This window comes from Bufo bufo, chromosome 6 (genome assembly GCF_905171765.1).
Source record: "Bufo bufo chromosome 6, aBufBuf1.1, whole genome shotgun sequence".
Taxonomy (NCBI): Eukaryota; Metazoa; Chordata; class Amphibia; order Anura; family Bufonidae; genus Bufo; species Bufo bufo.
In genome coordinates this window covers 322300334-322312970 of record NC_053394.1, presented here as the reverse complement: position 1 = coordinate 322312970, position 12637 = coordinate 322300334, and positions in this window count along the sequence as shown.

The following is a 12637-nucleotide window of genomic DNA, read 5'->3' as shown; positions in this document are numbered from 1 at the left end:
GGGGGGAGGCACCTGATACTGGCACCTGGGGGGGGGGAGAGAGGCACCTGATACTGGCACATGGGGGGGGGGGAGAGGGGTTGGCACCTGATACTGGCACCTGGGGGAGGGGGGGGTTGGCACCTGATACTGGCACATGGGGGGGGGGGAGAGAGGCACCTGATACTGGCACCTGGGGGGGGAGAGGGGTTGGCACCTGATACTGGCACCTGGGGGGGGGGTTGGCATCTGATACTGGCACATGGGGGGGGGGGAGAGGCACCTGATACTGGCACATGGGGGGGGGAGAGGGGTTGGCACCTGATACTGGCACCTGGGGGGGGAGGGGGGGTTGGCACCTGATACTGGCACATGGGGGGGGGAGAGAGGCACCTGATACTGGCACCTGGGGGGGGGGAGAGAGGCACCTGATACTGGCACATGGGGGGGGGTAGGGGGGTTGGCACCTGATACTGGCACCTGGGGGGGGGGTTGGCACCTGATACTGGCACATGGGGGGGAGAGGCACCTGATACTGGCACATGGGGGGAGGCACCTGATACTGGCACATGGGGGAGAGGGGTTGGCACCTGATACTGGCACCTGGGGGGGGGAGGGGGGGTTGGCACCTGATACTGGCACATGGGGGGGATGCACCTGATGCTGGCACATGGGGGGAGGCACCTGATACTGGCACCTGGGGGGGGGAGGGGGGGTTGGCACCTGATACTGGCACATGGGGGGGGGAGAGAGGCATCTGATACTGGCACATGGGGGGGAGAGGGGTTGGCACCTGATACTGGCACCTGGGGGGGAAGGGGGGGTTGGCACCTGATACTGGCACATGGGGGGGGGAGAGGCACTTGATACTGGCACTTTTTTTGTGGGGGGGGGGAGATGGCACTATGATACTGGGACATGTGGGGGGCGGGAGGAGAGAGGCACATGATGGGGGGGCATTATGGGGGACACTAGGCCGGCAGCCTATCAGAGGCCGGACACTGATGGGCATCTACTGGGGCACTATATTCGGGGCATTTTATACTGGTACATTATGGGGGGCACTAGCAGGAAGGGGGGAGAGGAGCACTAAGGGGCATTTACTGGGGGAACTATATAGGGGTATTTTATACTGGGACATTATGGGGGCACTATGGGGACATTAGCTCAACTGGGGGCATTACAAGGGGGTATTTTTGCACTGTCACATTATAAGGAGAATTATTACTACTGGGGGGGGCATTATGGTGGGCTTTATTACTCCCCCATGGTATGACCCCCTAGTAGCAGCACCAGCCTCTCCCTGCTCTGCGACCCCACTGCCCCTTCTCCAAATCCTTATTATGAAATCTTTCTCATTAGGATAAAGCACAACATCAGCTCCGCCGAGCCCCCGGCCAAAGTGTGGAAGTGGCGTCCGAGATCCCCAAGGGCCAAGCCAAGTAACTGTAAGTTTTCATGTGAAATATGTTTGTTATACACATATAGCATACACTCTGCCACACAATATACAGTATACCGCTACACTGTGCCACACAATATACAGTATACCTCTACACTGTGCCACACAATATACCTCTACACTGTGCCCCACAATATACAGTATACCGCTACACTGTGCCAAAGGAGTGGGGTTTACACAGGAGGAGGAAGGTGCGAAGCGCGCTGGGGGGGGGGGGGGGGCCTTACAAATATTTGCTGTGGGGCCCAGTCACTTCTAGTTACGCCCCTGGTAGTGGGCCCTGGCTGGCCAAGTTTGTACCTGGCCTCTGCTGTTGCAAAAATCCTCTTTCTGAGCCACTTCTAAAAGACTGGCCTGAAAGTGTTAGAAATTACCCCTCTTCCTCCTCCTCGTCCTGGGCCACATCCTCTTCCATCATCTCCCTAAGTGTTTTCTCAAGGAGACATAGAAGAGGTATTGTAACGCTGATAACGGCGTCATCACCACTGGCCATGTTGGTGGAGTACTCGAAACAGCGCAACAAGGCACACAGGTCTCGCATGGAGGCCCAGTCATTGGTGGTGAAGTGGTGCTGTTCCGCAGTGCGACTCACCCGTGCGTGCTGCAGCTGAAACTCCACTATGGCCTGCTGCTGCTCGCACAGTCTCTCCAGCATGTGCAAGGTGGAGTTCCACCTGGTGGGCACGTCGCATATGAGGCGATGAGCAGGAAGGCCGAAGTTACGCTGTAGAGCAGACAGCCGAGCGGCAGCAGGATGAGAACGCCGGAAGCGCGCACAGACGGCCCGCACTTTATGCAGCAGCTCAGACATGTCAGGGTAGTTGTGAATGAATTTCTGCACCACCAAATTCAGCACATGCGCCAGGCAAGGGATGTGCGTCAAACCGGCTAGTCCCAGAGCTGCAACGAGATTTCGCCAATTATCGCACACCACCAGGCCGGGCTTGAGGCCCACTGGCAGCAACCACTCGTCGGTCTGTTGTTCTATACCCCGCCACAACTCCTGTCCAGTGTGGGGCCTGTCCCCCAAACACATCAGTTTCAGAATGGCCTGCTGACGTTTACCCCTGGCTGTGCTAACGTTGGTGGTTGTGACAAACTCCCCTCTTTTGAGTTTGCCACGAGTACTTGGAGAGGACTACTTGCCAGTCTCTTACCATGTCATTACGGTCCAATGTTGAATGCACCGGTTTTATGCAATAGCTGCATAGTTATATAAGTTCATGTATTTTGCTGTCTTTTGCTATCATGTGGCTAATGGAGTCTTGCCCCTGTCCTTGGGAGATAAGTGGATCACTTCTCAATTGTCTCCAGGACAAAAGACTGTGTAGAACCGGTTTTGGCCAGAAAACCCATGAGTACAGCCAGGCCAAAGAGACTTTTACTAACTTTTGAATTCCTGGTCCAATTCGTGCCATTTTGGGATGTGTTAAATGTCTATGTGTATTGTAAAGGGTGGGACATTGTATATTTAAGTAAGTGATGTCTGTCCTATTGTCTCCCTGTGTGTATTGGCGATTTCCCTTTGTCCTGAGATATAATGGAATTACACTTCGTTTGTCTCCAGGACAGAGGACATTGTGTATTGTCCTGCCTGTGATAATGATGTTAGTCTATTGTGTGGAGTTAATTGTATCACAGGCAGAGGGGAGGATTTCTGATATAATGAATGGGAGTGTTAGCTGTGTTGTAATATGTTTATTGGTTGTTTTATAACACCCTGTGGGAGGTCCTGTATGTGTAAGACCAAAATAAAAAGAGGCTGTATGTCCCAGGCAGGCAGTTCTTCTTCACCCTCAATTTGAAGTGTCGTCTCTTATTGGGGCAATCTGCTACAAGGGATTGCTATGCTCTGCATATTCCCTTGCTGTAATCACTACTAAGCTCTTGTAAGAGTTTGTTCCCGCTCCACTCTGAAGGGAGATAGCCGCAGCCTGCGGTGGTTGTGGTGTCGGCTAGAGTGCTTGGAGTCCTCGGGAAGCGCTAGGAGCATCCTTCAACGGAGGTACCCAGTCGGGGTGCCAGGCGATCCGTTACAGTGGTGAAGGTCTGTCGCTGACAGGATGAGGAGGTGGTAGAAGAAGAGGAGGAAGCCGAGTAGGAAGAGGAGGAAACAGGAGGCAAAGATGGATGCCCTGCGATCCTTGGCGGCGGAAGGAAGTGCGCCAAACAGCTCTCTGCCTGGGGCCAAGCCGCCACTACATTTACCCAGTGTGCAGTTAGGGAAATATAGTGTCCCTGGCCGTGCTTACTGGTCCACGTATCTGTGGTTAGGTGGACCTTGCCACATATGGCGTTGCGCAGTGCACACTTGATTTTATCCGATACTTGGTTGTGCAGGGAGGGCACGGCTCTCCTGGAGAAGTAGTGGCGGCTGGGAACGACGTACTGTGGGACAGCAAGTGACATGAGCTGTTTGAAGCTGTCCATCTCCACCAGCCTGAATGACAGCATTTCAAAGGCCAGCAATTTAGAAATGGGGATCGAGGGTGGCTAGGTGGGAATTTACGCTTTCTCTCAAAGGTTTGTGAGATGGAGATCTGAACGCTTCCGTGTAACATGGTGGAGATGCTTGGTGATGGAGGTGGTGTTGTTGGTGGCACATCCTCTGTTTGCTGGGAGGCAGGTGCCAACGTTCCTCCAGAGGCGGAGGAAGAGGCCGAGACAGCAGCAGCAGAAGAGGGAGCAGGAGGGGCCTGAGCCCTTTCTTGGTTTTTAAGGTACTTACTCCACTGCAGCCCGTGTCTCGCATGTAGATGCCTGGTCATGCAGGTTGTGCTAAGGTTCAGAACTTTAATGCCTCGCTTCAGGCTCTGATGGCACAGCGTGCAAACCACTCGCGTCTTGTCGTCAGCACATTGTGTGAAGAAGTGCCATGCGAGGGAAGCTCCTTGAATCTGCCTTTGGTGTGCTCGGTCCCTGGTGATGGTGGCAAGTAGCAGGTGAACTGTTTTGGCGATGGCTGCTCTGCTTTTGCACCCTTCTCCCGCTTTTGCTACGCTGTTGGCTCAGTCTCCCCACTGCTTCTTCCTCCGAACTCTAAAAGTCAGTGGCACGACCTTCATTCCATGTGGGGTCTAGGACCTCATCATCCCCTGCATCGTCTTCCACCCAGTCTTCCTCCCTGACCTCCTTTTCGATCTGCACACTGCAGAGACGCAGCAGTTGGCACCTGTGTTTTGTCATCATCAGAGACGTGCTGAAGTGGTATTCCCATGTCCTCATCAGGAAACATAGGTGGTTGTACGTCAGTGCATTCTATGTCTTCCACCCCTGGGGAAAGGCTAGGTGGATGCCCTTGGCAAACCCTGCCAGCAGAGTCTTCAAACAGCATAAGAGACTGCTGCATGACTTGAGGCTCAGACAGGTTCCCCGATATGCACGGGGGTGATGTGACAGACTGATGGGCATGGGTTTCAGGTGCCACCTGTGCGCTTTCTGCAGAAGACTGGGTGGGAGATAATGTGAACGTGCTGGATGCACTGTCGGCCTCCCAATTGACTAGCGCCTGTACTTGCTCAGGCCTTACCATCCTTAGAACGGCATTAGGCCCGACCAAATATCGCTGTAGATTCTGGCGGCTACTGGGACCTGATGTAGTAGGTTTAGTAGGACGTGTAGCTGTGGCAGAATGGCCACGTCCTCTCCCTTCACCAGAGACTCCACCAACAACACCACCACGACCATGACCGCATCCCTTATTAAATGTTTGCCTCATAGTTAGCATTCACAAAGCAAAGTAAAAAGTGGTTAAGTATGTTAAAAATAATTAACCGCCAATATAAACCCTTATGTAGGGTATTGCACTCTATTTTTTTTTTTAACTATATATGACAGCGGTATTTGTGGACTAGATGTGACACTCACTTATGCACGTCTAATCTCAGATGTGCAGTATATTAGAGGCTTTTTTCACCCTAACCAAAAAGTGTATTTCTGTCCTAAATGTGACAGTGACTTATGCACGTGTAATCACAGATGTGCAGTATATTAGAGGCTTTTTTCACCACAGTATGCCAAAGCTGTATTTATGGCCTAAATTTGACAGTGACTTATGCTCGTGTAATCACAGATGTGCAGTATAGTAGAGCCTTTTTTCACCCCAGTAACCAAAAAGCTGTATTTCTGTCCTAAATGTGACAGTGACTTATGCACGTGTAATCACAGATGTGCAGTATATTAGAGGCTTTTTTCACCCCAGTAACCAAAAAGCTGTATTTCTGTCCTAAATGTGACAGTGACTTATGAACGTGTAATCACAGATGTGCAGTATATTAGAGGGTTTTTTCACCCTAACCAAAAAGCTGTATTTCTCTCCTAAATGTGACAGTGACTAATGCACGTGTAATCACAGATGTGCAGTATATTAGAGGCTTTTTTCACCCCAGTAACCAAAAAGCTGTATTTCTGTACTAAATGTGACAGTGACTTATGCACGTGTAATCACAGATGTGCAGTATATTAGAGGCTTTTTTCACCCCAGTAACCAAAAAGCTGTATTTCTGTCCTAAATGTGACAGTGACTTATGCACGTGTAATAACAGATGTGCAGTATATTAGAGGCTTTTTTCACCCCAGTATGCCAAAGCCATATTTATGGCCTAAATGTGACAGTGACTTATGCACGTGTAATCACAGATGTGCAGTATATTAGAGGGTTTTTTCACCCTAACCAAAAAGCTGTAATTCGGTCCTAAATGTGACAGTGACTTATGCACGTGTAATCACAGATGTGCAGTATATTAGAGGGTTTTTTCACCCTAACCAAAAAGCTGTATTTCTGTCCTAAATATGACAGTGACTTATGCACTTGTAATCCCAGATGTGCAGTATATTAAAGAGTTTTTTCACCCCAGTAACCAAAAAGCTGTATTTCTGTCCTAAATGTGACACTGACTTATGCATGTGTAATCACAGATGTGCAGTATATTAGAGGGTTTTTTCACCCTAACCAAAAAGCTGTATTTCTGTCCTAAATGTGACAGTCACTTATGCACGTGTAATCCCAGATGTGCAGTATATTAGAGGGTTTTTTCACCCCAGTATGCCAAAGCTGTATTTCTGGACTTGCAGATAGCCTATGCTGGTGCACTATCATTGCATAAAATGGCTGCCGATCATGTATTGATATTGACTAACTGAAGAAAAAAAATTCGTTTTCAGCAGTTGTTGGCTCAGGACAGGCTTAAAAAAACTGTGCACTGCACCAACAAAACACTTTTTCTGTAGATCGCTGAGTACATAAACCAGTTCTTGATGAGATTTCTACATGATCTCTCCCTCACAGCAGCAGCAGCCTCTCCCTACACTAATCCGAGCAGAGTGACGGGCGGCGCTACGTGACTCCAGCTTAAATAGAGGCTGGGTCACATGCTGCAGTTGGCATGGCTGTGATGGCCTTTTGGGGCAAGTAGTTTGACACTTGTTGATTGGCTGCTTTGCAGCCTTTCAAAAAGCGCCATAAAAATCGCCGAACACCGAACCCGAACCCTAACTTTTACGTAAATGTTCGGGTCCGGGTGCCAAAAACCCTAAAGTTCGGTACGAACCCGAACTTTACAGTTCGGGTTTGCTCAACTCTACATATGAGCAAAGGAAGGCCATGAATGTTTTCTTGATAATGTAGGCAAACAGGAGTACTCCCCAGTATAACTTCGAAGTTAGCCAGTATCAGCTCATGTGTGACACCTTCCATTTGTTCAGGCCTTTTTAGGAGCAACTTTATATGTCAATTGCCAGGACTACGGGAAGAATGATGCAATTCCACTCCTTCACGTCCTGGAGCAGATGCTGATAAATCTGGCTGGCCAGGGGACAGGAGATGTGCGTCTACATCTCACAGCCACCTTAGCTATGTGGGGGCTGAACTGGCCTAGGAGGAAGATGAGGAGGAGGGCATTAATTCCCAGATATTATATGCAGAAAGAGGTGGCTTATCTGTCCAAGAGACAAGAGAGGAGCAGGAGGAGCATGGTATGATATGCTTGAGGGCGATGAGGAATACCAGGCAGATGACCCCAACATATGCAGTGGAGATGGAGGCAGTGAGTCCCTCCCATTCCTTTGCGCAAATGGCCAAATGCATGCTGAGTTGCTTACGTAGTGACAGACTGTCACGGCGGACGGGATCTAAGATACACAGATAAACCAACAAACAAGTTTCTAGGCGAGAAGCTGGGAAAGGTCACCTCCTAGCAAATCCCTGACTTCTCTCCCTACACTGCTAAGCCCACATTCAGACCTTGAAGGTAGGAATAATGTGTCCTCGTGCCTGGGCTGAAAATACCCTAGAATCCCTGAGATGGTGAAAGGGGAATAGGGGCAGCCTGCTCCCTCAGAACCTGGAGGGGAAAGACGACACACAAACAGCCTAGACAACAAAAACAGAAACCAAACTTATCTTATCTGAGCTGGAACAGACAATCCTTCCTTCCTTGCTTCCAAGGCCAGACTGATTTCTATAACCCGCACGGCACCCTGGGAGTGAAAGTAATTTAAACCAATGACCCCACCCAGAGCACCTGAAGGGAGGCGGATCTAGCACGACTCCAAAACAAAACAAATGATTAGACACGTGCAGCTAATCTGACAGACCTCCGCACATCGTCTGAGCAGGGCATGACAGTACCCCCCCTTCTACGGGTGACCTCCGGACACCCCGAACCAACCTTATCCGGGTGGGATCTGTGAAAAGCCCTAACCAGTCGGCTGACACTGACATCCAGCGCTGGAACCCACATCCTCTCCTCAGGGCCGTATCCCCTCCAGTGTACCAGGTACTGAAGGGAACCCCGAAGAACTCTAGAGTCAAGAACCATGGAGATCTCGAACTCTAAATTTCCATCGACCAGAACAGGAGGAGGGGGCAATAGGGATGGTTCCACCGGTCTCACATATTTTTTCAAAAAAGACCTGTGGAATACATCATGGATCCTCCAAGTCTGCGGAAGATCCAGCCGAAACGCTACTGGATTGATCACCGCAGATATTTTGTACGGACCAATAAATCTTGGACCCAGTTTCCAAGATGGCACTCTCAGTTTAATATTTTTAGTCGACAACCACGCCACAGTGTTAGGGGCTGAGCAGCTCCTCCAGAATTGCCACTATATTTCTGTGTTTTAACCACATCAGATCACCCACACACAGGTCCGGACCAGTCACACGTCTCTTGTCAGCCATTCGCTTATACCTCTCACCCATCTTCTCTAAATTCACTTGGATCCTCCGCCAGATAGAAGACAAGGCAGAAGAAAATCTCTCCTCCTCTGGCCTCCCAGAGGAACGAGTCCCAGAAAAGGTACCAAACTGAGGATGAAAACCGTATGCGCCAAAAAATGGCGACTTACCCGTAGACTCCTGCCTACGGTTATTCAAAGCAAATTCTGCTATTGACAAGAATGAGGACCAGTCCTCCTGATTCTCAGCCACAAAGCACCTCAAGTAGATCTCCAGGTTTTGATTAGTACGCTCTGTCTGTCCATTCGACTGCGGATGAAAAGCCGAAGAGAACGAAAGTTGAATGCCAAGCCAAGAGCAGAACGCCCTCCAAAACCTGGAGACAAACTGCGTGCCCCTATCAGAGACCACATCCGAAGGAATACCATGCAATTTCACAATATTATCAACAAAAATCTGCGCAAGAGTCTTGGTGTTAGGCAAACTAGTTAATGATATAAAGTGAGCCATTTTACTGAAACGGTCAACTACCACCAAAATTGCTGTTCTCCCGGAGGAACTCGGCAGATCCGTAATAAAGTCCATAGACAAGTGCGTCCAAGGACGAGACGGAATAGACAAAGGAAGAAGTGAACCAGCCGGTCGAGTATCAGCAACCTTTGACCGAGCACAGGTTTCACAAACTGCCACGTAATCCTCAATGCTCTTACGTAACCCTGGCCACCAGAACCTCCGGGACACCAGGTCACAGGTGGACTTACCACCAGGATGTCCAGCAAGGACAGTATCGTGATGTTCCTTGAATACCTTGTATCGCAAACCTTCAGGAACAAACAACCTTCCTGGGGGACAAGAACCAGGAGCCCCTCCTGGGCTCCCAACACCTCCATCTCCAATTCGGGGTACAGAGCAGAGACCATCACCCCATCAGCCAAAATCGGAGAAGGATCCTCTGAATCACCTCCCCCAGGAAAGCTGCGAGACAAGGCATCTGCCTTGACGTTCTTAACCACCGGGCGAAAGGTAACCACAAAATTGAACCTGGTAAAAAACAGTGACCATCTGGCCTGTCTAGGGTTCAGACGCTTGGCAGATTGCAGGTAAGCCAAAATCTTATGATCTGTATATACTGTAATGGGATGAGACGCCCCCTCCAACCAGTGACGCCATTCCTCAAAGGCCAACTTGATAGCCAGCAACTCTCTATCTCCAACATCATAATTCTTCTCGGTGACCGAGAGCTTCTTAGAGAAAAAAGCACACGGGACCCATTTGCCAGGAGATGAACCCTGCGACAGCACCGCTCCAACCCCCACTTCTGATGCATCAACCTCCACCACGAATGGCTGAGACACATCGGGCTGCACCAGAATGGGAGCAGACGCAAAACACTCCTTAATAGCCGAAAAGGCCTGCAATGCCTCATCCGACCAGACAGAGACGTCGGCGCCCTTCTTAGTCATATCAGTGAAAGGTCTTACAATGGTAGAATAGTTTGAAATACATTTTCTATAATAATTAGTAAACCCCAAAAACCGCATCAAAGCTTTCTGATTCTCTGGTCGGTCCCATTCCAGAACCGCCCGGACCTTTTCGGGGTCCATACGAAAACCAGAGTCAGAAAGCAGATATCCCAAAAACGGAAGCTCCTGCACTGAAAACACACATTTCTCCAATTTGGCATATAATTTATTCTCCCGAAGGATCGTCAAAGCCTGTCTCACATGATCCTGATGGGTCTTCAGATCAGGAGAGTAAATTAAAATGTCATTCAAGTAAACCACCACGAACCTCCCCACCAAATGATGGAAAATGTCATTGACGAATCGCTGAAATACCGCTGGCGCGTTCGTCAACCCAAAAGGCATAACCAGATTCTCAAAATGACCCTCGTGCGTATTGAAGACCGTTTTCCACTCATCCCCCTCCTTGATTCTGATCAGATTGTAGGACCCCCTCAAATCCAACTTGGAGAACACCTTGGCTCCAACAATCTGATCAAAAAGGTCAGAGATCAAAGGCAGGGGATATGGATCCCGGACCGTAATACGGTTCAATTCCTGGAAATCCAAACAAGGTCTCAGCGATCCATCCTTCTTTTTTACAAAGAACAAACCTACTGACACCGGAGACTTAGATGGCCTAATATGACCTTTTGCCAAACTCTCGGCGATATACTTTCGCATGACCTCTCTTTCGGGTTGAGAAAGATTGTAAAGCTGAGACTTTGGCAACTTAGCCCCTGGGATGAGATTAACTGGACAATCATAGTCACGATGAGGGGGCAATTCCTGAGCCCCACCCTCCGAAAAGACATCCGCAAAATCTGAGAGATACTGAGGTAAAGCCGTAGTGGACACACCAGAGATAGATGTGCCAAGACAATTATCCGAACAAAATTCACTCCAACCAATGATTTGTCTTGCTTGCCAATCTATAATTGGGTTATGTTTAGTCAACCATGGTAACCCCAAAACTATAGGAGCCGGCAAATCCTTCATGACAAAACAAGACTTAATCTCAACATGTGAAACACCCACCCTTAAGTGAATACCATGAGCAATATGAGTGAGACTCCTTTGAGAAAGAGGGGAAGAATCAATTGCAAAAACCGGAATCTCTCTTTCTAAAGTGCAAGTACTTAGACCCAGATTTTGAAGAAAAAGAAAGTCAATAAGGTTTACCCCAGCACCACAGTCAACGAATACTTCAACAAAAAATTCTCTTGAGTCTAGCGCCACCATAGCTGGAAGGAGAAAACGGGTATTACAGGGAGCTTGCATACCCGCCTGCTTCACCACACCATTCACGCTACCAAGAGTCAGGAAAGTTTTTTTTTTCTTTTTCTCTTCCGCATGCGGTTTAATAAAAGGACAAGCAGAAATAAAATGACCACTTTTCCCACAGTAGTAACATAGTTTGTGCAATTTCCTAAAGTCTCTACTACCAGAACGGAAAGAAACCTGACCCAGCTGCATGGGTTCCTCCCCTACTCCAGAGTTACCTGTAACATCACCCTGGGAAGCAGTAGAGACGAAACCACTCACAGAAGGGATCCCTTGCGCGGAGGGAGCCCTACACTTTTCTCTAATACGTCTATCTAACCGTACTGCCAAAGACATTGCATTCTCCAAAGAATCTGGGTACTCATGAAAAGCAAGGGCATCTTTCAATCTCTCAGATAACCCCTGACAAAACTGACTACGTAACGCGGGATCATTCCACTCTGACTCGGTAGCCCATCTCCTAAACTCAACACAGTAAGCCTCTGCAGTATGTTCACCCTGTAATAAATTACGTAATTTCGATTCCACCATCGAGACCCGATCTGGGTCATCGTAGATTAATCCCAGGGCCTTAAAAAATTCTTCCACTGACCGGAGGGCCCAAGAACCGGGCGGCAGAGAAAAGGCCCAGGATTGCGCGTCCCCTTTAAGCAGAGAAATGATTATACCTATCCTCTGACTTTCATCACCTGACGACGATGGACGCAGCCGAAAATACAATTTGCATGACTCTCTAAAACTGATAAAGTCATCCGTACCCCCTGCAAATCTATCAGGAAGAGCGACTTTAGGCTCCCCACAAATTTGACCTGCACCTGATGCCAGAGCATTCTGACACCGTGTGACCGAATTACGCAGCTCCGCAACCTCTAGGGATAGCCCCTGCATGCGGTCAACTAACGCATCAATTGACGCCATCACAAAACCGCTGAGCAATGACAGTCAAAGTATTGGCGGGTTATAATGTCATGGCGGACGGGATCTCAGATACACAGATAAACCAACAAACAAGTTTCTAGGCGAGAAGCTGGGAAAGGTCACCTCCTAGCAAATCCCTGACTTCTCTCCCTACACTGCTAAGCCCACATTCAGACCTTGAAGGTAGGAATAATGTGTCCACGTGCCTGGGCTGAAAATACCCTAGAATCCCTGAGATGGTGAAAGGGGAATAGGGGCAGCCTGCTCCCTCAGAACCTGGAGGGGAAAGACGACACACAAACAGCCTAGACAG